Source organism: Macaca fascicularis, chromosome 9 (genome assembly GCF_037993035.2).
Source record: "Macaca fascicularis isolate 582-1 chromosome 9, T2T-MFA8v1.1".
Taxonomy (NCBI): domain Eukaryota; kingdom Metazoa; phylum Chordata; class Mammalia; order Primates; family Cercopithecidae; genus Macaca; species Macaca fascicularis.
In genome coordinates, this window is record NC_088383.1 from 12,778,472 (window position 1) to 12,796,536 (window position 18,065).

The 18,065-nt window shown below is 54.6% G+C and overlaps 1 long non-coding RNA gene across 1 annotated transcript; it reads right to left on the reverse strand.

The window, feature by feature from the left end:
- Positions 1-5,927: 5,927 nt before the first annotated feature.
- On the reverse strand, positions 5,928-17,458 carry LOC135965015 (uncharacterized). The gene is made up of 2 exons (XR_010577835.1): positions 16,940-17,458; positions 5,928-10,427 (listed from the first exon to the last, which is right to left on the reverse strand). It is a non-coding gene; the product is annotated as an uncharacterized lncRNA (long non-coding RNA).
- Positions 17,459-18,065: the final 607 nt, after the last annotated feature.

An 18,065-nucleotide genomic window follows, 5' to 3' on the forward strand; every position in this document is an offset into this window, starting at 1 on the left:
TGTTTCTAAAAACCAGATCCTCCAAAATGTACCAGATTTCAAAGGTACATTTTGCTGTAAGTGTACCCTGCTGCATTTTCTTTTTTTTTTGAGATGGAGTCTCGCTCTGTCGCCCAGGCTGGAGTGCAGTGGCCGAATCTCAGCTCACTACAAGCTCCGCCTCCCGGGTTTACTCCATTCTCTTGCCTCAGCCTCCGAAGTAGCTGGGACTACAGGCGCCGCCACCTCGCCTGGCTAGTTTTTTTGTATTTTTTAGTACAGACAGGGTTTCACCGTGTTAGCCAGGATGGTCTCGATTTCCTGACCTCGTCATCCGCCCGTCTCGGCCTCCCAAAGTGCTGGGATTACAGGCTTGAGCCACCGCGCCCGGCCCCCTGCTGGATTTTCAATTCCACATCGAAGCCTGCAGCTTCCAGAGGAGCCCAGAGCCGGCGGAAAGCACGGAGCACACTGACCCAGGAAGTACAGACAGCTGGGAGGTTCCAAAGGCTGAGGGGCCGTCATGCCAGATCATTCTGAGTGGCCACAGAGAGGACAGGTGGAGAGATTTCGACTCAGTCCGGGGAACTGTAGAGCACTCAGACCGCCTGGGATGGAAGGAGCCGTTCATAAGAACATGGTCTCCCCTCCCCACGGCGCGCAGAGGCAGGGCCAGGGCTGGGGGGAGAGACTGTCCTCAAGGACAGGCCTCAGCGACACCAGTGTCAGGTGCTTGGCATGTGCCTGGCTCACACCCTCCTCATCCCCGTCATCACCGCAGGGAATTCCTACATGGCCCTGGGAACTCGGGAGCAAGACGAGATGCAGGAGTGAAAGCCCACAGGCCCGGCAGCCCCAGCGAGGGACAACCAACCAGCCCCAGCCAGGTACAACCAACCAGCTCCAGCCAGGCACAACCCACCAGCCCCAGCCAGGCACAACCCACCAGCCCCAGCCAGGCACAACCAACCAGCCCCAGCCAGGGACAACCCACCAGCCCCAGCCAGGCACAACCCACCAGCCCCAGCCAGGGACAACCAACCAGCCCCAGCCAGGGACAACCCACCAGCCCCAGCCAGGGACAACCCACCAGCCCCAGCCAGGGACAACCCACCAGCCCCAGCCAGGCACAACCAACCAGCCCCAGCCAGGCACAACCCACCAGCCCCAGCCAGGGACAACCAACCAGCCCCAGCCAGGGACAACCCACCAGCCCCAGCCAGGGACAACCAACCAGCCCCAGCCAGGGACAACCCACCAGCCCCAGCCAGGGACAACCAACCAGCCCCAGCCAGGGACAACCCACCAGCCCCAGCCAGGCACAACCAACCAGCTCCAGCCAGGGACAACCCACCAGCCCCAGCCAGGGACAACCAACCAGCCCCAGCCAGGGACAACCCACCAGCCCCAGCCAGGGACAACCAACCAGCCCCAGCCAGGGACAACCCACCAGCCCCAGCCAGGCACAACCAACCAGCCCCAGCCAGGGACAACCCACCAGCCCCAGCCAGGCACAACCAACCAGCCCCAGCCAGGCACAACCAACCAGCCCCAGCCAGGCACAACCAACCAGTCCCGACCAGGGACAAAACCAGCCCCAGCCAGGGACAACCAACCAGCCCCAGCCAGGCACCCACCAGCCCCAGCCAGGGACAACCCACCAGCCCCAGCCAGGGACAACCCACCAGCCCCAGCCAGGGACAAAACAACCAGCCCTGACCAGGGAGAACCCACCAGCCCCAGCCAGGGACAACCCACCAGCCCCAGCCAGGGACAAAACAACCAGCCCTGACCAGGGAGAACCCACCAGCTCCAACGAGAGACAACCACCCAGCTCCTATCAGGGACAACCAGCCCCTACCAGGCACCGGCAGCCCCGGCCACTCTGCATCCTGGGCCCCTCCCGGATAGTCAGTGGGGACTTCAGCAGAGAAGCCAGTTTTACATTTAAATGTTCACCACCCCTGAGAAACAGGGCTTTCCCACTTTCTACAAATACGTGTCCAGAGTTATTTTCCTTCCCCGGGGCTGGGCAGGCTTGGCTTCCTGCTCAGAGACAACACGGGAGGAAGCTGCTCGCCCCAGCGCAGGGTTTTCCACCTTCCCTTCCTTGCCCGTGGAAACATGGAGCTCTTCTTGGAGCCGGCCCCTCCCTGCTCTCCCTCCCAGCCTCCTTCTGATGAGACAGCACTGAACCCGGACTAGCCTGGCCCAGTCCAGGGACGCTGGAAACTATGAGGCCCAGAATCCCACGGCCACCTGGGCTGACACAGAGGGGGCGATTGTGTGAACTGCAGGGCCACAGGCCCCAGTCTGGCCATCACGCACAGCACTCTCAGGCCAAGGCTGCCCCGACCTCCCGCTGGGGCCTATACAGAGGTGGGATGACCGAGGCCCAAGTCCCAACTGCCGAGGAGAGGAGGCCCGCCCAGGAAGGAACGCCACCTGCCCCTCCTCTGCCTTCTAGGTAGGGGCCTGGGGCCCTGCCCACGAGCTGCTCTGCCTCCGCCCATCCTGCCAAGCCCGTGCTCCTTGCAGAACGGAAAGGCGACCCGCCACCCTGCCTCTGAGACATGGCCTCCTCCGGCCTTTCTCCGGAAAGCCTCTGCGAATTCCCCACAGCTTCCCCTGGCCAGGTCCCGCAGCTCTCCTAGAACTCCGACGGCACCGGAAACTGTTCCTGTACCAGCCGGTGCCACTAGGAGAGGGCAGCGTCCAACAGGAAGACCTGGGCCCGAGACACAACGCCGACTCTCCCCTGCTGTGTGCACTGAAGTTACGCAGGAGAGGGAGGCTGAAAGACTAAACGATGAGGTCATGGATATGCAGGACTCGTGAAAACTGCCAGCCTAGGACAATCTAGGGCGGGGTTTCTGAGTGCAGGCCCCCGACGGCAGAGCACGCACCGGGGAATCTGTGAGACACACACATGATCACACTTGCCTCACGCCTGATGGATGAGAAACTCTGGGATGGGCCCCAGGGAGGTGGGATCTCAGCGTACTGGGCTGGCAAACAGAACCCGGCACGCTGCCCTGAGGAGCACAGTAGAAGATGCACGCTCAGGCGCAGCTCGGGCACGGGGCTGTGACCTCCTGGAGGTGGGGCCCCACCGTGCTGATCTCTGTACCCCCAGAACCTAGCAGGGCATCTGGCACACAGTAAGTGTTTAATAAGTAGCTTTTAAAATGAATCACTGTGTGAACACTGATAAACAGGAGTGGCTCAGAAGCATCACTGTGAGCCAATGTCACAATTTAGGAAGCAGACAGTCCAGCTCGGATAAGAGAATAGACCCAGGCCACTTTCTTGGTCCTGAGCATGACCGCCAATGACTGAGGCAGCTTCAACCCGACACAGAGCCAGGCCACACCTCCTACACCCCCATACATGACCTCCAGGTATCCCTCGAGTAGCTCACAAGGCCACACCTGGCTGTGGCCAGCTATTCCTCCATTCGTCCTTCTAGCATGTGGCACCTGTTATGCGTATGCGTGTCTGTGGCCATCCTGAGGATACGGTGGGGAGCAGGACAGACACAGCCCCACGCTCCCCAGGCTCGCAGTCCAGGGGAGGGCAGAGGACAGACAAGCGATCAAGCTACTTGCAAGAAGGTGTGGCAGCACTGTGACAAGGGAGACATGGGGCTGGGAGACTGAGTAAGGAGCAGTAGTCAGGGAAGGCTAGAAGGACGCCAAGGGGAATATTCTAGGCAGAGGGCACAGCCTGTGCAGAGACCTAGTGCCAGTCAGGAGTCAGAGGTGTGAGGAAGGCAGTGGGGGGCTCCCATGTGGCGCTGTCAGTCTCCACAGTCCCTGGATAGAGCACTGTGCCATGAGCAGGGGCACCCTGCCCACACAGGCCTTGCGTTCTAGCAGTCATTCAACAAACACTTGGGCACCATCCTAGATGCTAGGGATACAGTATAACAAAAGCAAAACATGAAGCGAGACTCTTCTCCTCTGGAGCTTACAGACTCTCGTGGTAAAGACAGAAAGCCGCCGGGCGCAGTGGCTCACGCCTGTAATCCCAGCACTTTGGGAGGCCGAGGCGGGCGGATCACAAGGTCAGGAGATTGAGACCACGGTGAAACCCCGTCTCTACTAAAAATACAAAAAATTAGCCGGGCGCGGTTGTGGGCGCCTGTAGTCCCAGCTACTCGGGAGGCTGAGGCAGGAGAATGGCGTGAACCCGGGAGGCGGAGCTTGCAGTGAGCCGAGATCGCGCCACTGCACTCCAGCCTGGGCAACAGAGCAAGACTCCGTCTCAAAAAAAAAAAAAAAAAAACAGACAGAATGCCAAGCCAAGAATGGTGTTTCAGGGTCAAGCAGAAGTCATGGATGGAATCCCTGCCCCGGAGAGACTGGGTGGGGCCAAGGAAGTTGAAGGCCAGTGTCATCACCAGGTAATCAGGAGTTAGGAATGTGCCAGCTCACCCAAGTCACGGTGCTGATCTGGCCTCTGTGACTTCAACCTGATGGTTTCAGCCTCCCCGTTTGCAATCAATGGGAAGGTAGCCAGGCTTTCAGGAGAGGAAGGAACAAGGCAGCGAAGACTATGTGGTATTATGCTTATTATACTGTACCATCATACTGTACCACGAATATTATGCATATTGTACTGATCCACATTATACTGGACATTAGACATAATTATGCTACACACATTGCCCTATACTAGGCTACACTATATGTACTGTACTACAGTAAACAGCCTAATGCCCGACTCGTAATCCACATTTAAATGTTCGTGCAACTACGCTGAGGTTTTTTTTCAGCTGAGAATAAGGAGCTGTTTGTCCTGCTTGGCATTTGGGGCCCGAGTGTGTCACATCCAAAGCTGGTTTTCCATCATGCCCAAGTACCAGATCTGGTCTAGATAAGCCAAAGGAAGTGGTAAATGACAAGGCCAGGGAGGTTGCTTGTGGGTGAAACCTCACTGAGGCTAAGGCTAATAACACTTAATGGGAGCCTGAATCCCAGACATCAGCCACCCCGGCTGATCCTCTAATGACAGGCTGCGTCGTGTGCCTCCTGGGTTGGCTGCCATTGGAGGCGTCACCATGCGTGGGTCCTAACCAGGTATTGTCTCAAACAGGGCTTAGAACAAAACTCACCTCAGATTCACACTTTATTCTGTATTTCCAAAAAAGTGTTCAGGAGGGAAGAAATGGGCAGAGGTAGGAGGTAGAGTGACAATGAAGATGGGCTCTGGGCTGGGCCTGCCACTTCACAGAAGGCACAGCCTGGTCCAAGGCACCTCTATGGCTGGGCTTCAGCATCCTCATCAGATTAGTCAGGATGCGTGAGGCTATGCAGTGGCTTAACAAAATAAGCTTATTTTACTCACACTTTGTGGGCCAGGCATCCCTTTTCTACCCTGTAGCTACACTGGTAGGAGCATGTGGCCTCTGACGCTCCCAGAGGCTGCAGGGAAGGAGAGCGATCTGGAGGGTCTCATGGATTCACTGGAGGGCAGGCCTGAGGCTGACTGGCATCCTCCTTCCACGTATCACTCACCACATGGCCACACCCACTGCGGAGGGACCAGGAAATGCAGCCACCTCTCCAGGAAGCAGCAATGCCATGGGGAGAGCATGATCCAGTCCTCGCCCACTCAACTGTTCAACCCCTTTATTCACTCAGTTTGGGGAAGGCACCTAGTATGTGCCGGGCATCACGTTAAGTGCTGGAGCCACAAAGATCACTCTGTCCTCAAGAAGTTCAGTAAGTGAGACACACGAAGAGGTGTCGCATTAGAGTTCTGGACAGGTTTCTGTGGGAGCAGCAAAGAGAGGCACCGACCCAGCCCAGGCAAAGGAGGTGGGCAGCGGTGTGCTGGTAACTGTTCAGCAACTGGCTCTCTGAAGAAACATGTATGTGTGCATGTTGACTTATAATTTTATAAATTCTAATGATACAAAGGACACAGAGCACACAACTTACAAATAATGTTAAAATATTCCATTTCACATAACAGACTGATGCTCAGTTTTTATTGATTTTTTGCCAAACATATTCAGCCATGATTTGACAGAGTTGCATCTTACTCTGCTCTTTCCCCAACAAGTGTCCTTAAATCCAGTAAGTGAACAGGTGGTAAACCATTTCTCCCCTTCGTGTTAATTATTTGTATTAAACCGAAGCCTCTTTTTGGCTTTGGCAGCATGTATTTCTGAACTTGTCAATGACACGAGCAGCTTCTTTGCTGAATCACAGAATAATTTCCAAATGTGAGAAAAATATTTCCTCTACTTTTTGTGTTATTCACAATGGCATGGTTACAGGTACAATGCACCGTTAAGTTTAATCTGTATTACTAACATCACTGCAAAGAATAATCAACAGAACCATAAATCAAGCCTGATTTATAGCAATTGCCAATTGCAATGGTGCAAATATTCCCACCATGGCCCATTTCCAGCTACCAATCTGACGATGTCGAGCTCAGAGTCAGTAAGAGACGAGCATGAGCAAATCGTCACATGGTGGTCTCCCTCCATACAGACATAGTGGACATAAATAACATCAAAAGTATAGAAAATAGTGATATGGGCCAGGCATGGTGGCTCATGCCTATAATCCCAGCACTTTCGGAAGCCAAGGTGGGCAGATCACTTGAGGCCAGGAGTTTAAGACCAGCCTGTCCAACATGGTGAAACCCCATCTCTGCCAAAAATACATAAAAATTAGCCGGGTGTGGTGGCGCACACCTGTAATCCCAGCTACTCAGGAAGCTGAGGTAGAACTGTTTGAACCCAGGCCGTGGAGGCTGCAGTAAGCCGAGATTACATCATTGCACTCCAGCCTGGGCAACAGAGACTGCATTCCAAAAAAAAAAAAAAGAAAAAAAAAGAAAAGAAAAAGTGGTATGATTAGGAAGTGATGAATTTAGAGTACTTATTACCTTTGTCTTATGTGATTGTACGTTTGCCTAATTTTAAAATGATGGCTGTGTTTAACACCTGGCTCATAAAATTCCTGAAATTGTACCCATCAGTCTGGCCAGCCTGGACAAGCCAGCCCCAGCAGTCAGGGAAGACAGGGCCCGGCCTACGCTGAGTGACTGGATGCCTTGGAGTTAGTGATTCCGGAAGGAAAAGGCAGGCCAGTGCAGAGCCAGCAGCCAGGGCTAAGCTGAAGGGCAAAATGTCCTGGGCTTGAACAGGGTTGAACAGGGTGACCACACAGCTTACCACAGACTGGCCTGGGCAGTCCTGGTGATGCTTGGTGTCCCCCAGCCCATTTTAGTTTCAAAAGCACCTGTTTAGTGTGGACATTACATACTTTCCTTGTGACACTTGCAGAGTCATGGCCCTGTGGGTCCCTAGAACTGGCTAAAGAACTGGGGTGGGCAGGGCTCATGAGCAGAGGCCAGGCTGGGAGGGCAGGGGTGAGTGCAGTGGAGGAGGCCGGGCTGGGAGGGCAGGGGTGAGTGCAGATGGAGGAGGACAGGCTGGGAGGGCAGGGGTGAGTGCAGATGGAGGAGGACAGGCTGGGAGGGCAGGGGTGAGTACAGATGGAAGAGGCCAGGCTGGGAGGGCAGGAGTGGGTGGAGATGGAGGAGGCCGGGCTGGGAGGGCAGGGGTGAGTGCAGATGGAGGAGGACAGGCTGGGAGGGCAGGGGTGGGTGGAGATGGAGGAGGCCGGGCTGGGAGGGCAGGGGTGAGTGCAGATGGAGGAGGCCGGGCTGGGAGGGCAGGGGTGAGTGCAGTGGAGGAGGCCGGGCTGGGAAGGCAGGGGTGAGTGCAGATGGAGGACAGGCTGGGAGGGCAGGGGTGAGTGCAGATGGAGGAGGACAGGCTGGGAGGGCAGGGGTGAGTGCAGATGGAGGAGGACAGGCTGGGAGGGCAGGGGTGGGGGGAGATGGAGGAGGCCGGGCTGGGAGGGCTGGGAGGGCAGGGGTGGGTGGAGATGGAGGAAGCCAAGGGAAGGAAAAGGTGGTAACAAGTATGGCAGGCACTTTCCGGGAAGCTGGAATAAGGGAAGGCACCGGGAGCCATCCACTGGTGCCAGGGAGAATTCCATTACAAGGAGCAGCTGAACTCAGCTGTCTCCAGAGCCAGGGGCTGGGTGGGTGGCTTCTCCAGGGGAACAAGGGTGTCCCCTGTCCCTGATCAACTAGGGTGTCTGTCATTCATTGTTGGCCTCACAAAGCTGGCGAGGGAACAAGAAAAAATATGCACACAAAGTTCAAGCGCGTCGCACCTAGCTTTCACAACACATGGGAGGAGATGGCAGGATGGGGTCAGAATCCCCTACCCGTGGGAGGCCTGGGGCTCCTAGGTCTCAGCCGGAGCGCCCCAGGTTAAGCATCCCCTCAGAGACTGGCAAAGGGGGTGGGGTTGTTCCAACAGCCAGTTCCCGTCACTCTCTCCCCCAACCAGCAGCCTCCCAAACGCCCAAATCCCGAATCTCTCCTGGCCTCCTTTTCCCCCCAGTGGGGACAGGGCATAGCTGGCCCGTCTCCTGGAGGACAGAGCCAGGACCAGGCCAGCAGGCCCTTCCTCCGCTGCCAACATGCAAACACACCCATGTGTGGTGTCCAAAGCCAAGCCACTCTGTGGCAAACCAGCCAAAGACAGAAGATCCCCAAACCCAAATGTTCTGAAATCTTTTCCAGGCTTTCAAACCTTGGCTCAACAAGGCAAAGGAGCTAGGGAACAGTCTTTGGCCTTGAAAGATGAGAAGGTCGAGAGCTCTCCACGATGCAGGGTAGTTGCCTTGGATGACAGCATTTTTTTTTTTTTTGAGACGGAGTCTCGCTCTGTTGCCCAGGCTGGAGTGCAGTGGCCGGATCTCAGCTCACTGCAAACTCCGCCTCCCAGGTTTACGCCATTCTCCTGCCTCAGCCTCCCGAGTAGCTGGGACTACAGGCGCCCGCCACCTCGCCCGGCTAGTTTTTTGTATTTTTTAGTAGAGACGGGGTTTCACCGGATTAGCCAGGATGGTCTCGGCCTCCCAAAGTGCTGGGATTACAGGCTTGAGCCACCGCGCCCGGCCTGATGACAGCACTTTATAAAGAGAGAAACAGAATACAGCTAAGTGCTGCTCTGAAGACCCTCTCTTTGAATATCAGTATCAGGTTATTTCATCTTCACATTGAGCCTGTGGAGTAGGTTCTACTGCAGGAAACTGAGGCACGGAGCAGGTGGGTAACTTCCAGATCCCATAGCTGATGAATGTCAGAGCTGCGACATGGACCCAGGCTGCCCCCTCTCAGCTGCGACGCTGAGCCGACCCCTGCACAAGGGCCTTGTTCTTGGTCCTTTCCTGCCACTGTGGGAACTTGGAGCCTGGAAGTTACACTGTATGTGACATCAGAGCCACAGCCGGCCCAGGTCACAGGGCATACAGCTTAGATGCTTTGAGAGACACTTCTTAAGGTAAAGACTATAAAACTGTGATGTGAAGAGCTCAGGCTTCAAAGCAGCCCAGGCCAGCCAGGGAGGCTGAGCTGGAGGCTTCTCTAGCCTCGTGGTAGATGGGCCCTGCCCCAGAGGACGTCCCCGATGATCTACGCCAGGGCTTCCTGGAGCCCTTTCTCCTCCAGGCAAGAGAAGCCATGTCCCGAAAGCCCCGCAGGAAGGGTCTGAGGGCAAATTCACAAGTAGCCCGGCCTCTTGTCACGCACCACTGAGGCTGACTCCCGGGTGGGGCCCAGATGCCGAGTGATTCAGGGGAGGCCCTGGCAGCCCGCCTGCCCTGACGCTTGAGTAACCAGGGCAAGATGTGGAAAACCCCCTGACCAGACCCGAAACCGGTGGGAGCGTTCAAGTTTAACCCACCCAGGGTCAGGAACACGGCCTGAAGCCAAAGCAGACGCCCTGCAGGAGAAAAGGCCCATTTCTTTCCGGGCACCGCCAATGGCTTTTCCTTTTTAAGAGGTATAGACACGGTCACAGACGGCCCCAGGGAGATGCCTTGGTGTGGAGGGACCAGTCCACTGCAGGCCCTATCTTGGGTTTCAAAGATTCAAACACCACCAGCACCACCGACTAGAATGTTCTCTGCCATCGAAGGCCCCTCACTGGCCACGTCCCTCTTGCTTCCCTAACAAGACAGCTGGGCAAGGCTGGGGTCTGTGGGGCAGGATGGCCTCTGCAGAGGAAGGGGCCCAAGTGAGGGAAGTCTGCATCCTGGGTCCAGAGGCGCGGGGTGGTGTGGCAGAGTCCAGGTGGGGTGAGGAGAGCTACTGGGCAGCAGGGGGCCTGATGCTGAGTCTCAGAGCTGGGGGCAGTGAGGGGAAGGCAGTGCCCCAGGGAGGAGGCAGCATGGGATGAGGCCAGTCACAGATGAAGGGAGGGACCCAACACGTCCAGAAGAACAAATGAGCTCACCGGGTGCAGCAGCCGTTCACGCCTGTCATCCCAGCACTCTGGAAGGCTGAGACAGAGGGATCGCTTGAACTCAGAAGTTTGAGATCAGCCTGGCCAACATGGAGAAGCCCTGTCTTCACAAAAAAACAAACAAACAAAAAAATGAAAAATTAGCTGGGCATGGTGGTGCACACCTGCAGTCCCAGCTACAGGTGGGACACTGATAGATACAGAAGCAAGCATGGATGTAAAGCACGTACATGCGTGTGTATCCCCAGCTCAGTCCACTCAGGGCTGAGGGCTGGGATACCCAACATCCACGAGCACAAACAGCACCCAAACACTAACTTCTGAATTTCCATTCCCCACTAACAAAGAATCAGGGAGGCCGGGCGTGGTGGCTCAGGCCTGTCATCCCAGCACTTTGGGAGGCCGAGACAGGAGGATCACTTGAACCTAGGAGTTTGAGACCAGCAGGGCAATACAGTGGGACTCCATCTCTATAAAAGATGAAGAAATTAGCCGGGCATGGTGGTGTACACCTACAGTCCCAGCTACTTCGGAGGCTGAAGTAGGAGGATTGCACCACTGCACTCCAGCCTGGGCAACACAACAAGACCCTGCCTCTGAATAAATATAAAATTAAAATAAAAAGAATCATAGCTCCCGAGAGAGATGGCTGACTCCAGAGTTTGGGCAGGGAAATGATCAGATGAGCCTGCGACATACATTTTTGGGCCAGAGGTAAGGAAGTGCTCAAAGAATGATGGAGACAGGTCAAAATAACACAGAAGTCAGCTTGAAGGGACTCTCACTAACCAAATCTGGCCTAATTTGAGCATAAAATAAATAATATAATAACAAATAGATTGTAACCCATTACAACCCATTGAAAATGGGAAACCACGTAAGGCCACACCTGTATTAATTATATCCATTAGTTATATTATTAACTACAATTATTTCATGAGTAATGAGATATTTATATAGTTCCAGAGCAACTCTTCTTGAAACATTTAATTACAAAGGAAAAATCACTTCACCTGGAGAAGCCTGGCCAATTCTACCTTCATCAAGTGACTCAAGTGACACCAGAGAAGGGGCAGATGAAAATGGTGTGCCTGGCCAGGCGCGGTGGCTCATGCCTATAATCCCAGCACTCTGGGAGGCCGAGGCGGGCGGATCACGAGGTCAGGAGATCGAGACCATCCTGGCTAACACGGTGAAACCCCGTCTCTACTAAAAATACAAAAAAATTAGCCGGGTGTGGTGGCGGGCACCTGTAGTTCCAGCTACTCGGGAGGCTGAGGCAGGAGAATGGCGTGAACCCGGGAGGAGCCTGAAGTGGGCAGAGATCGCGCCACTGCACTCCAGCCTAGGTGACAGAGTCAGACTGTCTCAAAAAAAAAAAAAAAAAAAAAGAAAAGAAAATAGTGTGCCCGTGGAGAGAGCACCATGACAGCAGCACTTGCTGCTATTCCTACCACAGACGAAACCTGCCTCCAAGCATGAGAAGACCTCAGAAAACCCCACTTGAGGGGCATCCCATAAATACCCAAATCTGCAAAGCTTCAGAATAAGATCATGCAAGTCGGCTGGGCGCCGTGGCTCATGACTGTAATCTGCACTTTGGGTGGCCAAGGCGGGCATCTCACCTGGGATCAGGAGTTCAAGATCAGCCTGACCAACATGGTAAAACCCCGTCTCTACTAAAAAAAAAAAAAAAAAAAAAAAAAAAAAATTGAATATTAGCTGGGCGTGGTGGTGTGCACCTATAATCCCAGCTACTTGGGAGGCTGAGGCAGGTGAATTGCTTGAACCCAGGAGGTGGCGGCTGCAGTGAGCTGAGATTGCACCACTGCACTCCAGCCTGGGCAACAGAGTGAGACTCCACCTCAAAAAACAAAATAAAAATAATAATAAAAAAAAAGATCGTGAAGTTAATAACAGACTGGGGCCCTCTCCCAGACTGAAGGAGTCTAAGGAGATACATCTGCATGAAACTGTAGGCAACGCGTTTCGACAGTGGATTCCACAGGACATCATGGAGAAGACTGGGGAACTTTGACTAGGCTGTGAGGAGTGGCTGCTGGTGATCGAGCAACACTAACTTCCTACCAAAGACAAAACCTGCCCCCAAGCACGACAGCACAGGTTTTGTCTCTGGTAGGAACAGCAGGAAGTGCTGTTATGTCCTCATGGTGTTCTCTCCAGGTGCCCACCATTTCTGTCGGTTTTTATACTGGTATTGTGGTTCTACAGAATGCCCTTCTTTGTAGAAAAAACACACCAAAACAGTTGGAGGTGCTGAGGCACCATTTCAGCAATTATTTCCCAAATGATTGAGGGGTGAAGGAATGTTCACTGTACTTGTAACTTCTCTGTAAAAGTTCCGAGGTTGTTTCTAAATCCATCTATCAGTCTTCCATCAAATTCTAGGTCTCAGAGATGGCCGGGAACTCAGGAGAACCTTCGGGCACGGAAGGGTTTTGTTATTCCCCTTTTATAGGAGAGATTGTTGAGACAGAGTGGGTAATGCAGCAGGCCTTTGGCCACCTATTTAATAAGTGGGCTGAAGGTGGAGATGGCAGGAACCTGACATAGAGCAGCCCAGGTTCCCAGCCAGCCCTCCGCAAGTACACCTCCCACCAGGACTTGGTGCTTCTGCAGTGGAGGCCATTCCCAATTAGGTCATTTCCACCTTGAAAGATCAATGCTGGCCGGGCACGGTGGCTCATGCCTGTAATCCCAGCATTCTAGGAAGCTGAGGCGGGTAGATCACCTGAGGTCAGGAGATCGAGACCAGCCTGGCCAACATGGCGAAACCCTGTCTGTACTAAAAATACAAAAATGAGCCAGGTGTGGTGGTACATGCCTGTAATCCCAGCTACTCAGGAGGCTGAAGCAGGAGAATCACTTGAATCCAGGAGGTGGAGGCTGCAGTGAGCCAAGACTGCACCACTGCCCTCCAACCTGGGCGACAGTGAAACTCCATCTTTAAAATAAATAAAAACAAAAAAAAATCAATGCCATCCCAAGCACAAAAGAAAAAGTCATAGAGTATTAGGCATGGACTTGATGATCAGAGCTAAACTGGGATAGCTGGGCCCATCCATTTATTTATAAAGTCCTCTCAACAACAAAATCCTCCCTCGAAGCCCCTTCAGGTCCGCTGAGGGGAGAGGGCAGGGCAGGTGGAGAAGGAATTCATCAAGCAAAGCTTTCCCCAGGAGACAGGTAGCGGCCACTCGTGAAAGGACAATGAGACAAAGACATTTATTTTAAGGGAGCGAGTCCCTTGATCAAAGATGCGAAGATGAAGAAATGGAAGGTAAGAGCAGGAGTTCTGTGGGAAGCAGAAGCGGCCCTTAATCTTGCCCTTGAAGGTCCTGAGAAATGCTTTCGTCTGTGTCCGGACAGGTCAGGCCCCAGGGGACCACCCACCCGCCTCCTACAGCACAGCCCAGGCCCAGCCGGACACCAGAAGGCCAAGCTCATCACTGAGGTGAGAAGTCATGAAAGGTGCCAAGCTCCCTGGTGGGTGTGGGGCAGCACCAGGGCCTAAGTGTAGGCAGGCTGGCTCCAGGACTGTGTCGGGCTGTCCCTGGGGACACAGAAGTGATGCCAACTGGGTGATTTTCCACTTAAGTCAAACTACAAGACATCAAATCAAAGATGGTCGCCATCTCTGAGAAATGCAATCCACCACAGACTTGAATTTAAAAGTTTCCCCAGGTTCCTGGGGTGACAGAGCATTATGGAGGGACAGTGACATTTGTTTTTACAAACAGGGAAACTGGTCTAGAGCCACTCCGTGACTGGTGAACAGAGTATCTTTTCCCCCTGCCCTCAGTTTGAATGAAATAACCAGGGCCAGCTCCCCTTTCTAGAAGCATTGGCCAGTCCGCCCACCTTCAAGTGGCCACAGGCCTACAAGGAAGGAGGCTGCCCGGAATAGCTTTCTTTTCTGTTTTCCTACAAACTAACCTCAAGATGTAGTCCCTGTGACCCTAGGAAGGTGAAGGCCCCGCGTATGCTGAGCCCTGTAGCATGGTGTTCCACATGCATGAGGAATTACAAAACCACTGCACCCAAAGGGAGGGCATAGGGAGCCCCGCTGAGCTCTGAGCTGCAGTAGTAGCATCAACTTACCTCTGTAATAAACAGACCCGAACAACACTGGCTTAAACAGAATCGGTACGGCCTCCATGCCGAAGTTCCAATGGTGGACAGAGCCAGTATGGCAGCTCCACAGCCATCAGGGACTCAGAGCCCCTCAAATTACAGTCATGGGCACACTGGCAACAGACTGCATATACAACGGAGGTCCCCTAACATGAGAATACTGTATTTTTACTGTACCTTTTCTATGTCTAGATACACAAACACCATGTTACAACTGCCTCCGGTACTCAGTGCAGTCACATACTGCCCAGGGTTCGAGCCCAGGAGCAGTACTCCGCCATATAGCCTGGGTGTGTAGCAGGCTGCCCGATCTAGGTGTGTAAATACACTCTATTATGTCCTCACAGCAAGAAGATCACCTGGTGACTCATTTCTCAGAATGTATCTTCCTCATTAAGTGAGGTGTGACCTTATTTTCTCTGCCATTCTCAACACGAACTTCCATGTTGGGACCCAAAATAGCTGTTCCAGTTCCTGCCATCATATTCACAGTCAAGCCAAAAGGAAAGCAGCCTGGAAACAGGTGAAGGCACACCACTTCCTTTCAAACACACGACCCAGAATTCGTACACATCTTGTTTTCATTCCCACTCCATGAGCCAGGATTTGTCACGTGGTCACCGCCAGCTAAAGGTGAGGCTGGGAACCTAGCAACTCTAGTACTAAGTGAAAGGGTGAAAATGCACAGTAGAACCGGGTGCGGTGGCTCACACCTGTAATCCCAGCACTCTGGGAGGCCAAGGCGGGTGGATCACAAGTCAGGAGGTCGAGACCATCCTGGCTAACACAGTGAAACCCCATCTCTATTAAAAATGCAAAAAAAATTAGCCAGGCGTGGTGGCGGGCTCCTGTGGTCCCAGCTACTCAGGAGGCTGAGGCAGGAGAATGGCACGAACCTGGGAGGCGGAGCTTGGAGTAACCCGAGTTGGCGCCACTGCACTCCAACCTGGATGACAGAGCAAGACTCCGCCTCAAAAAAAAAAAAAAAAAAAGAAAAAGAAAATGCACATAGGGCATCAGTTAGCAGATTCCAGCACAAGAGTTGTGCATTTTATTTTATTTACTTATTCTGAGACAGAGTCTCACTCTGTCGCCCAGGCTGGAGTGCAGTGGCTCAATCTCCGCTCACTGCAAGCTCCGCCTCCCGGGTTCCCGCCATTCTCCTGCCTCCGCCTTCCGAGTAGCTGGGACTACAGGCGCCCGCCACCACGCCTAGCTAATTTTTCGTATTTTTAGTAGAAACAGGGTTTCACCGTGTTAGCCAGGATGGTCTTGATCTCCTGACCTCATGATCCGCCCACCTTGGCCTCCCAGAGTGCTGGGATTACAGGCGTGAGCCACCGCGCACCGGCTGAGTTGCGCATTTTAGCATCAAGAACTTCCTTTTCTGCCACCCTAGCACAACCAGGTCTAAACTGGAGCCAATTCTCTTGGCTAAGAAGTGCACGCTGGGCCTGAGCCAGACTAGACCAGAGTGTCCCCTCAAACTCTCAGGAATCTTTTTTAAAGTTTAAAAAAAAGTCTGTTTCCTGGACTGGAGTGCAGTGATATGATCTCGGCTCACTGCAACCTCCGCCTCCCACTTTCAAGCAATTCTCCGGCCTCAGCCTCCTGAGTAGCTGGGATTACAGGCGCCCATCACCACACCTGGCTAATTTTTGTAGTTTTAGTAGACAAGGGTTTTCGCCATGTTGCACAGGCTAGTCTCGAACTCCTGACCTCAGATGATTCGCCCGCCTCAGCCTCCCAAAGTGCCGGGATTACAGCATGTGTGAGCCGCTGCCGCGCCTGGCCCAGAATCTACTATTCCACACTCTCTTGCCTGTTGGCTGGGTCCGTCCCTTCTGCTGGAGGATCAGGCCTCCCAGCCTCCTGCCCTGTCACTGGAGAGTCAAGCTCCTGAGCATGCCCCTCTACACAGTGAGCCTCAGTCTGGCCAGGGAGGATGAGAAAGGCGGGCAGGAAGAGGCAGTGGGCCCCCAGGAGAACCAAGGCTCCCCTGGCTAAGGTGAATTTTCAAGCTCATCAACCAGTGCTAGCACTACCTACAGATGTGGAGGCTAGGGCAGCCCGGGTTGCAGACCCAGCCTGAGCCAATGCTGCTGTGAGACAAAAGGCAAAAATGCCCCATGCCCGCCAGCAGACCCAATGCTGGAGTCCCGAGAGACTGGGATAGGGTCCTCCAATAGTCAGGCTGCACGTGTGGCTGGCAGTGGCATCCCTGGGGCTCCTTTCAACCCAGCCGGCTTAAAGCAGCTCTAGGGCCCACAGGAGGGGCCATCTGGCCTGGGCATTCTGGCAGCTTTAGCAGGCGGCAGGGACGGGGAACTCAGCCCACGCGTCTAACAGCTCTGCGGCCTGGAAGCGGTCACGGAGCCTGGTGATAACACAGGGCTTCAGTGTCAGAGTTACCAGATTGGGTATCTCGTGGTGACGGGCGAGTTACCTGATACCTACACGTCCTGGTTTTCCATCTATGACACGGAAACGGTCGTTCCTGTGTGGTGGATGGCAACACGTGGGGCGGGGGGAGCCCTTGCTACACCAGCCGCTCGCATAGCGCATCTCTGTGCCTCAGTTTCCTCACGCAGACAGGCAAGCGGACTGTCCACCCAGCAGGGCAGACGAGGAGGACACCGGGCCCCGCCTGCCTCCTCCTTGCTGCTCCTCTGCGGTCCCAGGTCTCGGCTTAGCTGTCTCCAGCGGGGAGGCCCACGCTGGCCCGCCTGCTCCCGGGAGGTCGCACTGGCCTTCGGTGCCGAGGTGGTTGCGCCATCCTCTTTGCGTGTCTTGTCCCTTCTGCTGGGTCCTGGCCGATGTCGTGACCCGCCGTGACGGGCAGAGGAGGCAGAGCCGAAAGGCCGAGGCACGGCACCGCGCTCCGTGCTAACGGCAAAGGCTTCTGGCAGTGGAGGGCCGGCACAGCAGGAGGACGCCAGCCCAGCAACCGCACGTGGTGCTGCCCTGCACGCGACTGAGGCTCACCGGAAGCAGGGAGCACTTTCAGTGTAAGGGGATAGAGGAAGTCCGCCGGAAGAAGTGGGAGGAGGCCCACCGGAAGAGGGGGGAGCTTGTTCTTTGGAAAGCGGGGGAGGAGGCCCGCTGGAAATGGGGAGAGCAAGCCTGCTGGAAGGAGGGGGAGAAGGCCTGCCAGAAGTGAGGGGAGCATGCCCACCAGAAGGGAAGGAGGAGGCCCAGCAGAAATGGGGGAGCACGCCCACTGGAAGGGAGGGAGGAGGCCCAGCGGAAAGTGGGGTAAGGCGGGGCACACCCGCCGGAAAGCGGAACACACCAGCCAGAAGGGAGAGGATGCCGCCAAAACAGGGCAGTGGGGAGGAGCACACCCACCAAAAGTGGGGAGCATGTTTAGAAAGAAGGAACACCTCAAGAAGCCAGGGGACTTACAGGGGAAGGAGAATTCAAAAGGATAACACGACAGTCACGCTATATAGCAATGGTCCAGTGACTGGCCACCTTCCAGAAACAGTGCCCCCATGACCAGCGAGAGGCGGGATCCCCAGCAAAGCCACAGCGCGTCTCCCCGCTCATTCCCCATCACTGCTCAGCTCACAGTCCAGGGGAC